The following is an 18,251-nucleotide window of genomic DNA, read 5'->3' on the forward strand; positions in this document are numbered from 1 at the left end:
TAACAGCCATCTATTTATTATTCAGTCCTTTCCTTAGTATTATGCTGATCAATATTTATGCAGCTATAGGGGGTATAGCTCAGTGGTAGAGCATTTGACTGCAGATCAAGAGGTCCCCAGTTCAACTCTGGGTGCCCCCTCAGTATGAATTGTCCCTGTAGCCTTAACAGGTTTATATGGCACCTGTAGGGAAAGCATCATCTGTGACATGCTGACAATTTTATATGAGGTGTTTCTGTTTAGAACAAGAGGTCCCCTGTTCTTCTGTCAAAACAGATGCAGCCACCTTGCAGACCTGAGTCAGATGTGGAAATGGCCCTTAATTCTGAGTTAAATCAACAGCCAACCATCTGCTGATACTTTTTATCTGAGGTGTTATTGAGCTCTTCACTTCAGATCAAGAGGCCCCCCCTGTTCAAATCTGGGTGCCTCATAAATATGTGATGTGTAAGTTGTCCTCATTTGAAGTCGATATGCAACTTGTACACAACTTCTGACAAAACTACAAATTCAACCATTTTGCATTCAGTCCTAGCACTAGTTTTATGTTGATCAATAATTGTGATAACAGGTCAAGTAGAGGGGGTGTAGCTCAGTGGTAGAGCATTTGACTGCAGATCAAGAGGTCCCCAGTTCAATTCTGGGTGCCCCCTTCAACCACATGGAATTGTGTTTATTTTCTATGTTTTTTACTATACATATGGGCAAACATTGGTATAATCTTCTTAATTTCTCAGATAACTGTAATGTAATTGTACCCAACATGAAATAAAGGAAGCTAACAGCACAGAAAAACTTTGCCTTCGTTACTCATTTCAAATGAGATGAATTACATAGTTAGCGAACAATAAAAAGGTTTTTATTACTATATACACATAATTATCTAAGAACCAAGAAGAAACCAAAGCTATTCATCCTATTTTTCACTGAATAAGATGTGGTTAGACTACTGGGTTGTAGTCATTTGCTGATGCCTTTTCTAGAAATGTTGCTTTTGATACATTCATTTCAAGTTAAATGAGTTGTGAAATATTTGGTTTACTTCCTTAATACATTTTCCTGTAAAGTGAGGGGGTATAGCTCAGTGGTAGAGCATTTGACTGCAGATCAAGAGGTCCCCAGTTCAAATCTGGGTGCCCCCTTAATTGATGTTTTGTGTGGGGGAAAAATGGTGTTTGGACAATTTTGTATGAGGGGTTATTGACCATTTCAGATAGAGAGGTCCTCGGTTCAAATCAGTTTTTCCTTGCATGGTGGAAGCATGATCAATATGTTCCCTTTTTTATTAACTGCTCTGATGAGAAGCCAGATATATATTGGAATGAATGATTTGTTCAAAAATTACACGTTATGGGTTGCCTACAAGAGGGGGTATAGCTCAGTGGTAGAGCATTTGACTGCAGATCAAGAGGTCCTCAGTTCAAATCTGGGTGCCCCCTTTATTAGTGTATCAGTCAAAGGTAGCTTGCATTCAAGAATGACTCTAAAACTGGTCAGGTATGGACACAATAGTACATGGTATGATTGGGGAGTTTTCATGGTGTTGTTGCCTAAAGAATGTGTTGAGATTGAAACAGCTTAAATACTTAAATTGGTTTAACAACAGTACACAGGGAGGTATAGCTCAGTGGCAAAGGAATTTACTGCACATCCCAAGCTCAAACCTTGATGCTTCCTGAATTAGTGTCGAAACTTTGAGAAGTTTCCAGTGATCTTTTTATTTTCCATGTTTAAACTGCGTATTGGAATTCACTGAATCCCAAAAGGTATACCCACATTTTCAAATCCAATGACTTCTGTGTTCGACCAACCAGAGTTTGTTAGAAAGAATGTTTATTATGCAAGCTGGGGCACATACTGAGCTAAATGCTGAATGTGCGTTTGTTCGTCTGGCTTTGTGTACTGTATGCTTTTGTCCTTTTGTTACAGTTGGCTATGCTTGTTTTCTTTGTCTGTGCGGTACTCAGGTCGCTCTCACAAAAGGGAGCTTGAGCTCAATGGGATGATTTAATAAAGGTTATAAATAAGAAGCAGGATGGGTAAGAAAACTCTTTTGCTTCCTTTTGACAGACGGCAGTTGAATCAGTTCTGCTCAGAGCTCCATTTTGACAAACTTATCGCTGGTTAAATGAATAGTGAAATATTAAAGATTCATTTCTTCTTAGTCTGGTACAGATGATTCAGTGGGATTTTGTGAGAGCCCTGTTTGTTTTACATTGTTTGTTTAATGCTTTTGAATGTATTTGTTTAATTATTTCTTGTTTCAGAGGACCCCCCTTGAAAATGAGATTACCATCAAATAAAAATCTAAAATAAATAATTCACCCGTTCTTTTACTCCATGTTCATGATAGAGCCTACAGTACATTGGTGTTATGTTTAAGTATGTCTATATATATAATTAAGCATCACTTTGAACTACACTGTTTGGGTAGTGCATGAATAGTGAGTCATCTGTTTGTTGTTTTATGACCTGAACATACTGCTCATAGACATAAAAACAGAGAAGTGACTCATGCTTTAAGAATGCTTTAGTTTTAATCACCAGGTCGATGCTTTTGTAAACAGTCAGGTTACTCTGTTACTATCTTTATCGCTGGTTAAATGAGTTGTGTAACAATTTGTCTGGCTCTGCAGTCTATGGTTATGCGCAACAACAGAGACTGAACAAGGGGGTATAGCTCAGTGGTAGAGCATTTGACTGCAGATCAAGAGGTCCCCAGTTCAAATCTGGGTGCCCCCTTCATCTACAATGAAAAAAAAGAGAGAAAGAGAAACAAAATCATCCTGTTTACACCTGGCATGAATATGCATCTCGGTTGATCCACTGGACAAGTCTGTTTAATGACTAGAAAAGTGCAAAATGCATTTCTTTGTTGTTCAGAAATTACCCTTTGGCCTCTTTACATGCCGTGGTATAGCTCAGTGGTAGAGAATTTGACTGTAGATCAAGCAATCCCCAATTTTCCAAATCTGGATGCCCCCATTCCTATAGTCAAAAATCTGTTTGATTTAACATCATTAAATAGTTTGTGTTAAAATTGTTTTCTGTGAATCAACTCTGACAGCATTATAATGATGACATTTTACTTTCTGAAAAACTATCAAAGGAGTCCATTGTAGCAGTCTTGAATTCCAGCTGCCAACAGCTGTTATTTTTCTCAAAGGACAAGCAGATAAACCTATAAAGCCATCATTCAAGTCAAGCTCTCTTCAACTAGCTGCAGAGGACTGGGTATGAACTAGTAAATTCTGTGTATTCAGTTGTGTTTTTGTGAAACCCACAGGAGGCCCATGGACACATCTGGGCAAGTCAGCTCAGTTCAAAATACATGCTTGAATATTGGGATCAAAGCTGACACTTCCTGACCAACAAAAAGCCATGTCAACAACACCAGCAGCCTAAGGGGCACTTAGAGATGAATTGAGCACCTATTGATCCGAAAATGTTCTACCACTAAGCAAAAGCAAAGCATTGATGACAGACTGGGATAGACTACATTTACAGTATGCTGTTTTTTTCTCTAGGCAAAAAGATCCACTGCACACAGCTTTTAGCTGTTGTGGTTCAACATGTTCCAAACAATCACACCATGTTGTAATTTTGCGTCCTAATCAAATTAGTTTAAGAGTCATCCTTGAGCTATACCCCCTCATATAAGCATGTTATAAGGGGCATTATTGGATTAATATGTACCAGATGATTACAGGGACATTGCCTTCTAATTAGACCAGTGTAAGAGCTATCCTTGCACCTATGGCTCAAAGCTACCATTGTCTGATAAAGCAAATTATATGTAAAAACATATAAATAAACATCTTATTTGAAGGGGGCACCCAGATTTGAACTGGGGACCTCTTGATCTGCAGTCAAATTAACACAGTAAAAGCCAGATTTGATCAGGGGAAATGTCATAAAATGTTCCATACAATCACACTATATGGTAATATGCCTGTCAATCAGGGAAGCTCAAGAGTCATCCTTGTACTTATGAATGAAAGCAAACCTTTTTATGAGAAGTGTAAATTCAATTGAAAACCATACCAATAAAGACATTTGACTCACATATTGAAGAGGCACCAAAATATGAATGGGGGGTTCATGTAACCCTTCATAGAAAAAGGTCAGCATGTCACAACTGATCAGACACAACTGTTTACATGGACCATTTTAAAGGGTCACCGAGAGTTGAACTGGAGGCCTTTTGATCTGAAGTGAAATGCTCAATAACACCTCTTATAAAAGTACCAGCATTTCACAGGTGCCATTTTCATTCAACACACACTTGTAGAGACACAATAACTTATAAGACAACACCAACAGAAGGGAGCACCCAGAGTTGAACTGGGGACCTCTTGATCTGCAGTCAAATGCTCTACCACTGAGCTATACCCCCTCATACAATGTGGTCATAATGGCCATTAATGGACAACAAAGCGTCAATTACAGAATCTCGCTCATGTATTTGAGTGATGGTTAACACAATAAAAGCTAAGGTGCTTGGTGTTCTCTATGTGGGGAAATCAAGGGTGAAAAATGCCAATTCAAAGCCAGGGCACATCCATATTTGAACAAGGTAAATGTCATGAAAATGTTCCATATAAGTGTTTTTATCTTTGTCTCCATGTGGGCAAATATAAGGTGGACACATGCTGTTTACACCTGTATGTATTATGCATCCTCCAGCAGTCACAAGCAAACGATTTGTGCCATGGTTTTGTTGCTGCCTACATCACTTCCCCCAGGTGGTTAAATGACCTTGTCAGAGAGTATCAAACAAGGTTGCATTGATAGCACAGGGGGCACCCAGAGTTGAACTGGGGACCTCTTGATCTGCAGTCAAATGCTCTACCACTGAGCTACACCCCCTTCTGCATTTCAGTCTCAAAGACCAGTTGGTTATAAAATGTTTTGGATTGGATCCCAAGCAGAAAGCACCTAATACAAGTGTAAACACTGTAATCCAATTACTCACAACACTCAACACACATTTGACCATGTATCTTTTGCAGTGTAAAAGGTAATGCATCTAAGGCAAAGCAATAACTGGGAGAAATGTCATCAAGGATGTGGCAGTTTTGGTGACAGTGCTCTAAATGTACTTTATCATGCCAATGTTGACCTTTGGAGGAACCTGTCTACCTGTAAGTGCTTCTTTCCTGCTCTCTATGTCAGCAAGTATTAAGTAAGCAAGGCTATAATTATGGCAGAACAGTAATACTGACCATTATAGAACAACAAATCGTTCATTAATTACCAACTGTTTGAGTGATGGTTAATACAGTAAAAGCCAGATTTGATCAGGGGAAATGTCATAAAATGTTCCATACAATCACACTATATGGTAATATGCCTGTCAACCAGGGAAGCTGAAGAGTCATCTTTGTACTTATGAATGAAAGCAAACCTTTTTATGAGAAGTGTAAATTCTATTGAAAACCATACCAATAAATAAATTTGACTCACATATTTAAGAGGCACCCAAATATGAATGGGGGGCTCATGATCTCAGTAACCTTCATAGAAAAAGGTCAGCATGTCACAACTGTTTACATGGACCATTTTAAAGGGGGTAACCAGAGTTGAACTGGAGGCCTTTTAATCTGAAGTGAAATGCTCAATAACAACTCTTATAAAAGTGCCAGCATTTCACAGATGACATTTTCATTCAACACACACACTTGCTTATAGGACAACACCAACAGAAGGGGGCACCCAGAGTTGAACTGGGGACCTCTTGATCTGCAGTCAAATGCTCTACCACTGAGCTATACCCCCACCAACAAGTGCACCATTATGGCCATTATTGAACATCAAAACACCAGTTACAGGGTGATGGCTAACACAATAAAATAAATGTGATCTCTGCTTGGGTAAATCAAGCTACATTTCAAGGCCAAAGTACTGCTTGATCTGCAGTCAAATGGATCACAAGAAGAAAGTTCCTCATACAAGTGTAAACATTGCAATCCAATTACTCACAACACTCAACACACATGTGACCATGTATCTTTTGTAGTGTGAAAGGTAATGCATGCCAGACAAGGACATAAATGGGAGAAATGTCATCAAGGACAGTGGTGACAGTGCTCCAAATGTACTTTATCCTGCCAATCTCAACCTTTGGAGTAACCTGTACACCTGTACACCTGTAGTGCTTCTTTCCTGTTCTCAGCAAGTATTAAGCAAGCAAGGCTACAATCATAGGAGAGGGGGCACCCAGATTTGAACTGGGGACCTCTTGATCTGCAGTCAAATGCTCTACCACTGAGCTATACCCCCTTTGACAGAACACTAATAATGACCATTATTGAACAAAACATCATTCATTACTTACCGACTGAGTGATGGTTAACAGTAAAAGCAAGATTTGATCAGGGGAAATGTCATAAAATGTTCCATACAATCACACTATATGGTAATATGCCTGTCAACCAGGGAAGCTCAAGAGCCATCCTTGTACTTGAATGAAAGTCAATGAAAGTAAACCTTTTGTGAGAAGTGAGCATTTTAAAGCAATGGAATTAGCTTGGTAAGACACAACATGGACCACTTTAAAGGGGGCACCCAGAGTTGAACTGGGGACCTCTTGATCTGCAGTCAAATGCTCTACCACTGAGCTATACCCCCTTCTGCATTTCAGTCTCAAAGACCAGTTGGTTATAAAATGTTTTGGATTGGATCCCAAGCAGAAAGCACCTAATACAAGTGTAAACACTGTAATCCAATTACTCACAACACTCAACACACATTTGACCAGTGTAAAAGGTAATGCATCTAAGGCAAAGCAATAACTGGGAGAAATGTCATCAAGGATGTGGCAGTTTTGGTGACAGTGCTCTAAATGTACTTTATCATGCCAATCTCAACCTTTGGAGTAACATGTACACCTGTAAGTGCTTCTTTCCTGTTCTCTATGTCAGCAAGTATTGAGTAAGCAAAGCTATAATTATAGGAGAGGGGGCATTCAAATTTCAACTGGGGACCTCTTGACCTGTAGTCAAATGCTCTACCACAGAGCTATACCCCCGAGCTATACCACATTTGACAAATCACTAATAATGACCATTATTGAACAATAAATCGTTCATTAATTACTGACTGAGTGATGGTTAACAGTAAAAGCAAGATTTGATCAGGGGAAATGTCATAAAATATCATAAAATGTTCCATAAAATCACACTATATGGTAATTTAGCCTGTCAATCAGGGAAGCTCAAGAGCCATCCCTGTACTTGAAAGAAAGTCGATGAAAGCAAACCTTTTGTGAGAGGTGTAAATTTAAAGCAATCGAGTTAACTTGGTAAGACACAACTGTTCACATGAACCATTTTAAAGGGGCACCCAGAGTTGAACTGGAGGCCTTTTGATCTGAAGTGAAATGCTCAATACCAACTCTTATAAAAGTGCCAGCATTTCACAGGTGCCATTTTTATACAACACACACACTTGCTTATAGGACAACACCAACAGAAGGGGGCACCCAGATTTGAACTGGGGACCTCTTGATCTGCAGTCAAATGCTCTACCACTGAGCTATACCCCCTACGACAGGTGCACCATAATGGCCATTATTGAACATCAAAAGACCAGTTACAGGGTGATGGCTAACACAATAAAATAAATGTGATCTCTGTTTGGGTAAATCAAGCTACATTTCAAGGCCAAAGTACTGCTTGATCTGCAGTCAAATGCTCTACTACTGAACTATAACACCCTTCTGTGGACCTTTACCAAAGACCATTTGGTTATAAAACATCTTTGGATTGGATCCCAAGCAGAAAGCGTCTAATACAAGTGTAAACATTGTAATCCAATTACTGACAACACTTAATACACATTTGACCATGTATCTTTTGCAGTGTAAATGGTAATGCTTCTCAGACAAGGACACAACTGGGAGAAATGTCATCAAGGACAGTGGTGACAGTGCTCTAAATGTACTTCATCATGCCAATGTCAACCTTTGGAATAACCTGTACACCTGAAGTGCTTCTTTCCTGTTCTCAGCAAGTATTAAGTAAGCAAGGTTATAATTATGGGAAAGGGGGCACCCAGAGTTGAACTGGGGACCTCTTGATCTGCAGTCAAATGCTCTACCACTGAGCTATACCCCCACCAACAAGTGCACCATTATGGCCATTATTGAACATCAAAACACCAGTCACAGGGTGATGGCTAACACAATAAAATAAACGTGATCTCTGCTTGGGTAAATCAAGCTACATTTCAAGGCCAAAGTATTGCTTGATCTGCAGTCAAATGGATCACAAGAAGAAAGTTCCTCATACAAGTGTAAACATTGTAATCCAATTACTCACAACACTCAACACACATGTGACAATGTATCTTTTGTAGTGTGAAAGGTAATGCATGCCAGACAAGGACATAACTGGGAGAAATGTCATCAAGGACAGTGGTGACAGTGCTCCAAATGTACTTTATCCTGCCAATCTCAACCTTTGGAGTAACCTGTACACCTGTTGTGCTTCTTTCCTGTTCTCAGCAAGTATTAAGTAAGCAAGGATATAATTATAGGAGAGGGGGCACCCAGAGTTGAACTGGGGACCTCTTGATCTGCAGTCAAATGCTCTACCACTGAGCTATACCCCCTCATACAAGGTGGTCATAATGGCCATTAATGCACAACAAAGCATCAATTACAGACTCGCTCATGTATTTGAGTGATGGTTAACACAATAAAAGCTAAAGTGCTTGGTGTTCTCTATGTGGGGAAATCAAGGGTGAAAATTTCAAATTCCAATTCAAAGCCAGGGTACATCCATATTTGAACAAGGTAAATGTCATGAAAATGTTCCATATAAGTGTTTTTATCTTTGTCTCCATGTGGGCAAATATAAGGTGGACACATGCCATTTACACCTGTATGTATTATGCATTCTCCAGCAGTCACAAGCAGACAACTTCTGTCAAGGTTTTGTTGCTGCTTACATCACTTCCCCTGGGAGGTTGAATGGCCTTATCAGAGAGTATCAAACAAGGTTGCACTGATAGTACAGGGGGCACCCAGATTTGAATTGGGGACCTCTTGATCTGCAGTCAAATGCTCTACCACTGAGCTATACCCCCTTTTGCATGTCAGTCTCAAAGACCAGTTGGTCATAAAATGTTTTGGATTGGATCCCAAGCAGAAAGTGCCTAATACAAGTGTAAACACTGTAATTCAATTACTCACAACACTCAACACACATTTGACCATGTATCTTTTGCAGTGTAAAAGGTAATGCATCTAAGGCAAAGCAATAACTGGGGGAAATGTCATCAAGGATGTGGCCATTTGGTGACAGTGCTCCAAATGTACTTTATCATGCCAATCTCACCCTTTGGAGTAACCTGTTCTCTGTGTCAGCAAGTATTGAGTAAGCAAGGCTATAATAACAGGAGAGGGGGCACCCAGATTTGAACTGGGGACCTCTTGATCTGCAGTCAAATGCTCTACCACTGAGCTATACCCCCTTTGACAGAATAGTAATACTGACCATTATAGAACAACAAATCGTTCATTAATTACCAACTGTTTGAGTGATGGTTAATACAATAAAAGCCAGATTTGATCAGGGGAAATGTCATAAAATGTTCCATACAATCACACTATATGGTAATATGCCTGTCAATCAGGGAAGCTGAAGAGTCATCCTTGTACTTATGAATGAAAGCAAACCTTTTTATAAGAAGTGTTAATTCTATTGAAAACCATACCAATAAATAAATTTGACTCACATATTGAAGAGGCAACCAAATATGAATGGGGGGCTCATGTAACCCTTCATAGAAAAAGGTCAGCATGTCACAACTGATCAGACACAACTGTTTACATGGACCATTTTAAAGGGGGCACCCAGAGTTGAACTGGAGGCCTTTTAATCTGAAGTGAAATGCTCAATAACACCTCTTATAAAAGTGCCAGCATTTCACAGGTGCCATTTTCATTCAACACACACACTTGTAGAGACACAATTGCTTATAGGACAACACCAACAGAAGGGGGCACCCAGATTTGAACTGGGGACCTCTTGATCTGCAGTCAAATGCTCTACCACTGAGCTATACCCCCACTGTCAACTTCATTGTCACAATTATTGATAGGCATAACACAAATCATCTGATGCAATAATAGATAGTTGGTTGTTGATTTGACCCAGAATTAAGAGCCCTTTCCATGTCTGACTCAGGTCTGCAAGGTGGCTGCATCTATTTTGAAAGAAGAACAGGGGGCCTCTTGTTCCGAACAGAAACACTAAAAAAAAAACCCTGATATGAAATGGTCAGCATGTCACAGAAGATGATTTTCCTACAGTTGGCATATAAACCTGTTATGTCAACAGGGACAACTCAAGCTGAGGGGGCACCCAGAGTTGAACTGGGGACCTCTTGATCTGCAGTCAAATGCTCTACCACTGAGCTATACCCCCTATAACATATGAACCATAATGGCCATTATTGAACAACAAAACATCAGTTACAGTGTGTTCTGTGTTTGGGTAAATCAAGCTACATTTCAAGGCCAAAGGTGATGAAAGATGATAATTTCCTTTTAACGCATTCATGTTAATTTGTTATGGCACAACCATTTACAGGGACCATTTTAAGGTGACAACCAGAGTTGAATTGGGGACCTTTTGATATGCAGTCAAATGCTCTACCACTGAGCTATAAACCCTTTCACTTGTCAGCAAAACATTCATCACAGAATCTTCCTTGACTATTTTAACTGAAATTAAGACTGAAAAAATGTCAGCAAGAGTTTCTTTTGAGTGGATGCTGGTAAAGGCTCACATGCATTTTTGTGGTAGCCTGAAAGACGACTATGTTCAGCTAAAGTAAATATGATTATGCAAACAAATAGGCACAACTATTATGTAAAGATTAGCACAATAGCTCATTAGCTCAGCACAGTGGAAACATCAGCAGTGAGCAAATTAAATGACACATGTATCCACTGATAATCCTGCTAGGAGTAATTTGGTCATCAGGCAGGTTTTGCAGTTATGTTATAGAAACAGCATGTTTTGGCTTTTATAAGGAGCAGGAGGATAGGACATTTGACAAGTTATCACCACAGGACACATCATGATTGTTTGTGATTCAGACTAATATGATTCTATTAACTGGAAACTGAGTTGGAGGTAATTTGTTATCTCAGTAACGATACCCCAATATAGCATGTTTTAATTCACTGAAAGAATAGTTGGCCAAACTCCAGCTTGCGTCACCATAGTTGCTAACACAACAGTAATGTAGATAGACGGGAAAATAATAGTAGGAGTAATATTAGTTTTAATATAATGCTGACAGTGTCAACATGCCAAGTAAACTGATAAAGAGGGAAAATATATGAAGCATATTTAAAAACTAAGTCACTGCAGGTCAGCTATCTGGAGTCTTTTACTCATACTTAAATATTGATACTTTTGTACTTTCCTGTTTTCTCTCAACTTATTCTGAACGAGTGTCCATTGTTGCTGTCAACCTGTCCTGCTTTTTTCCTGTTCAATGGTTCTTAGAGGAAGAAGAGGAGAAGCAAGAAGCAAGTGATGCAGAAGAGGAAGTGGAGGAGAGAGATTTGGATGGAGAGAAAGAGGAAGAGAGAGCAGGGTCATGGCCTGACTTTCAGAAATACTGAGGTCATGAATAGTCAAACAAAAAACCACCCTCACCACACACCACTTTGCCTAGAAGCCAACACGAAGGTCTCTTACTTTCACTTTTAAAAACATTTAATTTCTTCAACTAACTGTTCAATTATAATTTAAAAAAATGTATAAATACTATACCACTATGTGTTTTGCAAATGTAGAATTTAACATTTTAAAATAGGTGTTATGAATTGCAGCTAGATGGCCCTGGTGGTGAAGTAGACTTTAGATGGAAAAAAAACCTGGATGATGATTATGGTGATTATGACGCTGATGGTGAAGTGGACCGATTGTTCTAAGCCTCCTGTGTTGGAAACTGTAAGTACTCATGCTGAAGTCAGGTGCTCTGGAAAAGAAGTATCCCCTGAATGGCAAATATAAGTCAATACAGAAGATGATGATGCTGTCCAGTCAGGTTATCATGTGTTTATCACTAATTCATGTCTTGCAGCAGGTCCATATAAAGTCATAACAACTACATCCGCTATTGCCACAGTAATGAGGAAAAAACGTCTGCTGCATTTCTTCCTGTTTTCTTCCCTGTGGCCAAGAGGTTCAATTCCCACATGACCTGAACAGAGGGGAAACCGGACACACACACACACACACAAACACACGCATATAACATACCAGTGCTACATAACGTCACATCAGTGTAGGTACTTTACGTGAAGTCTAGACGTCTCCAGCTGTCACACGGTGCAAAGCATCCTCTCTGCTCTTCACAGGGATTCACGTCGAGTAGAACAAGTGTATCTATAAAAAAGTGGCACGCATGTCCCTGAAAACTGAGTGTGTCTTTCATTACATTTTTTAAACAACACATATACCTATAGATGAATGCATGTAATGCATGTAAAATGATGTTTCCCATGCACATTCTATGTTTTTTTTTTACATGTAACATCACAGTAAATTACTGAAGGTTTCTGGATGCATCTGAATCATGAACAGAATGGAAATGTGTCAAACAGGAGGACAAACTGAGGATCTCTGTTATTGTCCTGTTGAATTAGGTTGGGGTTAATAAGGGTTTGTGATGTGAGTGTACAAGTCTGTTTAGCTTTTCGACTTAATATTAGAAGTTTTTATGTTTTTTGGTGCAATTTCAAGAATGATATTTTGTTTTTTTTTTACTCTTTGGCAAATTATTATGACTACAAATCAAGTATTCTTTTACTCAATGTACAAACATGCTTCCTTTGGTTTCCTGGGAGTGTGAAACCATTTTTTCCAGAGCTGCAATAATTTGACTCGATTCATCTATCGACAGGAAATTAATCGCAAACTATTTTTATAATTGATCAAGTGTATTGAGTCATTTTGTAAGAAAAATACAAATATTATCTTGTTCAAGAAATTAACTTACTAACATAACTCACTTAGAATGGAATGGGATGGAATAGAACAGAATAGAATGGAAGATAATGGAATGGAATATAATGGAATGGAATGGAATGGAATATAATGGAATGGAATGGAATGGAATAGAATATAATGGAATGGAATGGAATATAATGGAATGGGATAGAATAGAATAGAATAGAATAGAATGGTATGGAATGGAATAGAATATAATGGAATATAATGGAAAGGAATGGAATGGAATGGAATATAATGGAATGGAATGGAATGGAATAGAATAGAATAGAATAGAATGGAATGGAATATAATGGAATGGAATGGAATGGAATGGAATGGAATGGAATGGAATGGAATGGAATGGAATGGAATGGAATAAAATAGAATATAATGGAATATAATGGAATGGAATGGAATATAATGGAATAGAATAGAATAGAATAGAATAGAATAGAATAGAATAGAATGGATTGGAATGGAATATAATGGAATGGAATAGAATGGAATAGAATAGAATAGAATTATATTTTACATATAATGAAATTACAGGTGCCACTCCATATCAGCTAGATGGAGGATAATGTGAACATATTTTAGAGATGCATTGAGTGCCCTACACTGTATTTGACTGTGTGAATGTTAGCTGTTGATTAAAGATGTTTTTAATGTTATCTTCCACTATTTACTATCTTTCTACTTTTTAATGTCATAAACAAACTGGAACTGAAAGTGATTAGTTGGTTACTGGAACTTTTGGACCGGTTTATTTTCATAGTGTACTGACGTGGTAGACGGTAATGTATGTGACTCATGCTCATGCTGTGTAAAATGTTTATGAGCCGGTGTTGAATGTCTTGATTTGGGGGTGTATCTGAAAAAAGGCGCGCACACACAGTCAGCTCCTCCTGTATGAATAAGAAACAACCCTCACTGTTTCACACTCCTGATCCTGGTGACAGCCATGTTCCACAGCTGCTCCACGCTCGCTGCCTCATTGTGCTGTTTGTATATTTAGCTGCACCGTTCCACTTCCTCTTTCTTCCACGTTGGGAAAACACACAACAATACAGCCGTGATTCTGCACCCACCCCTCCCTCTCCTTTCCTCTCCTCTCAGCATCCTTCCCCCCTCCTCCCCTTTTCCTCCCTCACGCCTTCCCTTGATTCGGTGATCCCCTACTAGCTTTCTGTTTTTTTTTAATCAAAGGTTTTGTTGAGAAAGAAACTGCAATGTGATTCACAGAGCCACAACAATGCCGAGGGGCAGCCATGTTTTTCCGGATCACACTTAACATTTGGTCAACACCAGTTCAAATACAATACAAATGCCCAAAATGGAATATGAGGCTATAAAATCTAAATAAAGACGTGGGAGGGAAACATTACAAGAAATTTAAGTTTTTTGCCTGTACTTTACTATTATAGTGCCATTGTTTCATTCAGGTTCTAGTACAGCTATTTTTTCCTTTGGTCCTATTTGCTGGTGGAGCTTAGTGCTCACTTATTATCTTTAAAAGTTCGTACACACATGTTAAAATTGCTGATTGATGTTGGATCAGTGGGATTTGGGGATCTCTCAACATCACACAGCCTCTCCAGGATAGTCCTTATGTGATTTATCAGAAGCCTGCCAGGAATTAAATGGGATGATGGAAGTAAAAAATGTTTGATCTAAGTTTACCCAACTTACATAACTTTGTGACATAAATTCAAGCAATACATTATTAATAGATGGATATATTATTATTGATGTCTTACTTTAAATAAACCAAAACAGAGTCGTCTTTGCTGCTGTGAACAGTCCAGACTCTGCAAAGGAAAGTTTGTCTTTTCTTTGTTCAGCTATTCATAATAAAATCATGTTTTCTTTCTCATGAATGTATTAACCTTTCGCTGTAAAGGCCAACTGTATTTCAAACACTGGCTATTCAGTGTTTTTGTTTCAATTAGCGTTGGTGTCTGCAATTTGCAGCTGTTAACCGTCTAAGAATTTTGGGGTTTCAGCGTGTGTGTACACTATTGTCCTGTAAATGCTGCTTCACATTCCCTACGAGACTGAAGAGAATACATGTTTCATGAAAATTGTTTGCCTGAAAGATGTTGAATTTTTGGCCCCAAACTCATTACTACAGTTTAAATATTTTAGCAGTTGCAGCCTTCAAATACATCAACTAAAATGACATGACAAGTGTAAAAGCAACACAGTGTAAATACAGTACAATAGATTTTTCTTATCACATAATATGGACAATGCATTGCTTATATACTCTTACTGTATACCATGACTACAAGTTTAAGATAGTGTGAAAGGTAGTCTGCACATATTTTAGTGCAACACCTTGTCCACACTGTCCACAAATCAAAAACAGCACATGAGCAGTGACTTCAATTTTCTGTCAGTTTCTACACTACAATGGATGCAGTCAACCGCAACACTGCTGTGCTTTCAGATGTGTTTTGACAGCACTCACAGCCCAGTACACAATCACTTAGTTACGCATGCAAGTAAGAGGAAAATAGACTTGAAGTATAAAAAGACACTTCAGGTGATATTAAAATGCCTGAGGAGAAATCTTTTATGGAGCCTGCAGCTGTATTGATTAAAAATGAAGCGTATCTGTTCTGTCAGACTAATGTGAAAACTGCTGAGAATGTGGCTGATGTGCAAACAGTGTAAACAACCTGCAAGGGCACGGAGGGGTTCAGGATGAGGAAGAAATATAAAAAATGAAGTCAGAGTTGTAGAACTGGGGCAGGTTCACTATAGTAGTTATTTTCAACTTATTAAAATGGTTTACTTTAAGGATGGTGGTTTCATCATTACTGGCTTTTCATGTCAAAATGACCTCAAGAGAGACACCCAACCCCAAATTGTTCCAAAAATGGAAAAAGGAAATTGGACCAAAGCATTTTCCAAATAAATACAATGTCATAAACATCAGAATTTCAATTAAGTTCTTGCATACCATAAAGCCTTAATGACAGGTGTGTCTCACCAAAATTCAGTGATTCATTTTTACCTGATAAAGGCTTACTGACTGAAATAGCATCAGTAGTAACTAAGTAAGAGTGACTGATGTACTGCTGGTTTTTTCTCACATGATCAGAATTATAAATAAAGCCATGATTCTTTCAGTAACCCTCCGTCGGCATCAATAAATGATTACAACATTACATTACAGTCATTTGGCAGATGTTTTTGTCCTATGACTGAATTCACCTCCACTCGAACAATATCATCATAAACAATGAGTACATAATATTCATAATGTTTGAAAATTAACGGAAAATGTGTTTCTGACTCTTTTTTTTTTCTTAAATACAGTTAAGATGGTTGTTTGTCATATTTTATGTACTATGACACTACTGGGCTAAAAATATGTGAAAAAGAATGTTACACAACACTTGTCGGTGTAAATTTGATAGATTTTTAAAAATTTCCTGCCAGTTTTCCTGCCAAAGAGGCTGCCAGAGTGTAAAAATAAACCCTTATTTCTCTGCTATCGATCCTGTCAGATTTATCAGGAATAATCTTTGCTAGAAGATTCACTGCCGTTCCAATATGTCTTGATACAGACAGATTGGCGAGACACCAGCAGAACGAGCTGCGGAGGTTGTATGTGGAGTCTGTGACCTGAGTTTGAACTCTGGTGGGAGTACAGCGGCTGTTTGCCTCATCCTGCAACAGGCTGTGGTGACAGAGGAAGTTGGCAAGAGGAGAGGAGGAAAGAAATTTACTCCATTAATTAGATCAGGATATTGGACTGGAAGTTAATTAACACTCTCACACAGACACACATGCACAGCAAGGTAGGGGAATTGAAGAGAGGAAAGAGAAAGAAGACATGGGTGAAAACGTTGAACCACATAAGTGAAATGAAAAGGATCTGAGGCAGACGGAGACATAGTCTGAATTTAACTCTTTTAACTAAACGTGACTGTCTGAAACCTCCTTTCATTACTCCTGTATTGGGTGTCTGGTCTAGGGAGAACAGTATGTCTTTGTCATTCTAAACTCATTATAGCTTTTGAAATGAGGTGAGTCTGGAACAAATCAAAACTATTATCTTTGTCCCATGTTAACTCACATTGGGTGATATATTCAAATGTAGAAAGAGAGGTAAAGAAAGAGAGAGAGAGAGAGAGAGAGAGACTCAAACACATTCAGACACACACATAAAGAGACAAATACCATGAATTCTAGTTCTTTAGTAATTCAAGTGATGGGAGACTCAAGTCCCTCGTTTTCTTATGATCTGTACCCGAACAGTAAAAAACTCCATTGAAATACAAGCAGGGACATTTTTGCATTTATTTATAAGTACAGTAGTGGCAGAGAGGCCGACAGGAAGCAGGGAAACACCTGCAGCAAAGGTTCCTTGGCGGCTTTGAATCAGGGACACTGCCATCATACAGCATGCGCCCCAACCAATCAACTACCCAAATTTGTACTTAAAAGACTGTAACTGTGAAATATATCCACTTCATTTGACTGACTCAGATGACTGAAGCCTCATATTATTCTCAGATAAACTTTTAAATAATTTTTTGCCTAAAATAAGGATTGTAGATTTTCTCCCCCATCACTTACATTGTACATTCAGAGGGGATTTATCAGTATGAACAAGAGGAATGATTACAGCGAGGAAAGACCTATGTTTCTAAGCACATGAAACATTTTGACTCAAGGGCCATGATGACTTAAGGGTTAATATCAAAGTGAGAATTAGGTTATAGGTTAAAGAGGAATGCCAACAATTTTCAGTTGCACAATACATACCAAAGTGACTTTTTCTTCCCTCCAACCCAGAAGGTAATAATATCTGGTGCTGGTATTCCTCTTTATTTGAAGAATCTACTTGCAATCACACAAAACAGAGTTTCTCAAATCACTGCCAAACAAACACGGATACTAGTTTTCATATGGCAGTGATGTTCTATGTGTACCTTTTTTGTTTAAGTTTGTAACAGAAAAGTCATTACTTACACCTGGTGAACATGGCATTGCAGCTGTGTTGCCTCTGTGCTACCGCTAACTTCGCAATGACACAAAAATAGAGTTTTCACGTGTAGTGATATCACACACCTGTGACTTCCAGTGTCACAGACAGCTGTGCAAGCTGCGGATATGTTTGACATTATTTCACCTGCTCAAACACTCACTCGCACATACGTACACAGTAAATCTCCTTCCTGTCTGACATACCGTACCGGGAATTCCATGTTGAACATT

General features: G+C 38.6%; 17 non-coding genes across 17 annotated transcripts; 5 read left to right on the forward strand and 12 right to left on the reverse strand.

Moving 5' to 3' along the window:
• The first annotated feature begins 68 nt into the window (after positions 1-68).
• Positions 69-140, forward strand: trnac-gca (transfer RNA cysteine (anticodon GCA)). The gene has a single exon. It is a non-coding gene; the product is annotated as a tRNA-Cys (tRNA).
• Positions 141-581: 441 nt separating this feature from the next.
• Positions 582-653, forward strand: trnac-gca (transfer RNA cysteine (anticodon GCA)). The gene has a single exon. It is a non-coding gene; the product is annotated as a tRNA-Cys (tRNA).
• A 417-nt stretch (positions 654-1,070) lies between these two features.
• On the forward strand, positions 1,071-1,142 carry trnac-gca (transfer RNA cysteine (anticodon GCA)). The gene has a single exon. It is a non-coding gene; the product is annotated as a tRNA-Cys (tRNA).
• A 225-nt stretch (positions 1,143-1,367) lies between these two features.
• Positions 1,368-1,439, forward strand: trnac-gca (transfer RNA cysteine (anticodon GCA)). Its single transcript has one exon. It is a non-coding gene; the product is annotated as a tRNA-Cys (tRNA).
• Positions 1,440-2,670: 1,231 nt separating this feature from the next.
• trnac-gca (transfer RNA cysteine (anticodon GCA)) lies at positions 2,671-2,742 on the forward strand. The gene has a single exon. It is a non-coding gene; the product is annotated as a tRNA-Cys (tRNA).
• Positions 2,743-4,324: 1,582 nt separating this feature from the next.
• trnac-gca (transfer RNA cysteine (anticodon GCA)) lies at positions 4,325-4,396 on the reverse strand. The gene has a single exon. It is a non-coding gene; the product is annotated as a tRNA-Cys (tRNA).
• A 401-nt stretch (positions 4,397-4,797) lies between these two features.
• trnac-gca (transfer RNA cysteine (anticodon GCA)) lies at positions 4,798-4,869 on the reverse strand. The gene has a single exon. It is a non-coding gene; the product is annotated as a tRNA-Cys (tRNA).
• Positions 4,870-5,706: 837 nt separating this feature from the next.
• On the reverse strand, positions 5,707-5,778 carry trnac-gca (transfer RNA cysteine (anticodon GCA)). The gene has a single exon. It is a non-coding gene; the product is annotated as a tRNA-Cys (tRNA).
• A 432-nt stretch (positions 5,779-6,210) lies between these two features.
• Positions 6,211-6,282, reverse strand: trnac-gca (transfer RNA cysteine (anticodon GCA)). The gene has a single exon. It is a non-coding gene; the product is annotated as a tRNA-Cys (tRNA).
• Positions 6,283-6,558: 276 nt separating this feature from the next.
• On the reverse strand, positions 6,559-6,630 carry trnac-gca (transfer RNA cysteine (anticodon GCA)). Its single transcript has one exon. It is a non-coding gene; the product is annotated as a tRNA-Cys (tRNA).
• An 844-nt stretch (positions 6,631-7,474) lies between these two features.
• trnac-gca (transfer RNA cysteine (anticodon GCA)) lies at positions 7,475-7,546 on the reverse strand. Its single transcript has one exon. It is a non-coding gene; the product is annotated as a tRNA-Cys (tRNA).
• A 499-nt stretch (positions 7,547-8,045) lies between these two features.
• Positions 8,046-8,117, reverse strand: trnac-gca (transfer RNA cysteine (anticodon GCA)). The gene has a single exon. It is a non-coding gene; the product is annotated as a tRNA-Cys (tRNA).
• A 424-nt stretch (positions 8,118-8,541) lies between these two features.
• On the reverse strand, positions 8,542-8,613 carry trnac-gca (transfer RNA cysteine (anticodon GCA)). Its single transcript has one exon. It is a non-coding gene; the product is annotated as a tRNA-Cys (tRNA).
• Positions 8,614-9,018: 405 nt separating this feature from the next.
• trnac-gca (transfer RNA cysteine (anticodon GCA)) lies at positions 9,019-9,090 on the reverse strand. Its single transcript has one exon. It is a non-coding gene; the product is annotated as a tRNA-Cys (tRNA).
• A 315-nt stretch (positions 9,091-9,405) lies between these two features.
• trnac-gca (transfer RNA cysteine (anticodon GCA)) lies at positions 9,406-9,477 on the reverse strand. Its single transcript has one exon. It is a non-coding gene; the product is annotated as a tRNA-Cys (tRNA).
• A 526-nt stretch (positions 9,478-10,003) lies between these two features.
• trnac-gca (transfer RNA cysteine (anticodon GCA)) lies at positions 10,004-10,075 on the reverse strand. Its single transcript has one exon. It is a non-coding gene; the product is annotated as a tRNA-Cys (tRNA).
• A 286-nt stretch (positions 10,076-10,361) lies between these two features.
• On the reverse strand, positions 10,362-10,433 carry trnac-gca (transfer RNA cysteine (anticodon GCA)). The gene has a single exon. It is a non-coding gene; the product is annotated as a tRNA-Cys (tRNA).
• Between the last annotated feature and the right edge of the window lie 7,818 nt (positions 10,434-18,251).

The sequence above is a fragment of the Scomber japonicus genome, chromosome 2, assembly GCF_027409825.1.
Source record: "Scomber japonicus isolate fScoJap1 chromosome 2, fScoJap1.pri, whole genome shotgun sequence".
Lineage (NCBI taxonomy): Eukaryota > Metazoa > Chordata > Actinopteri > Scombriformes > Scombridae > Scomber > Scomber japonicus.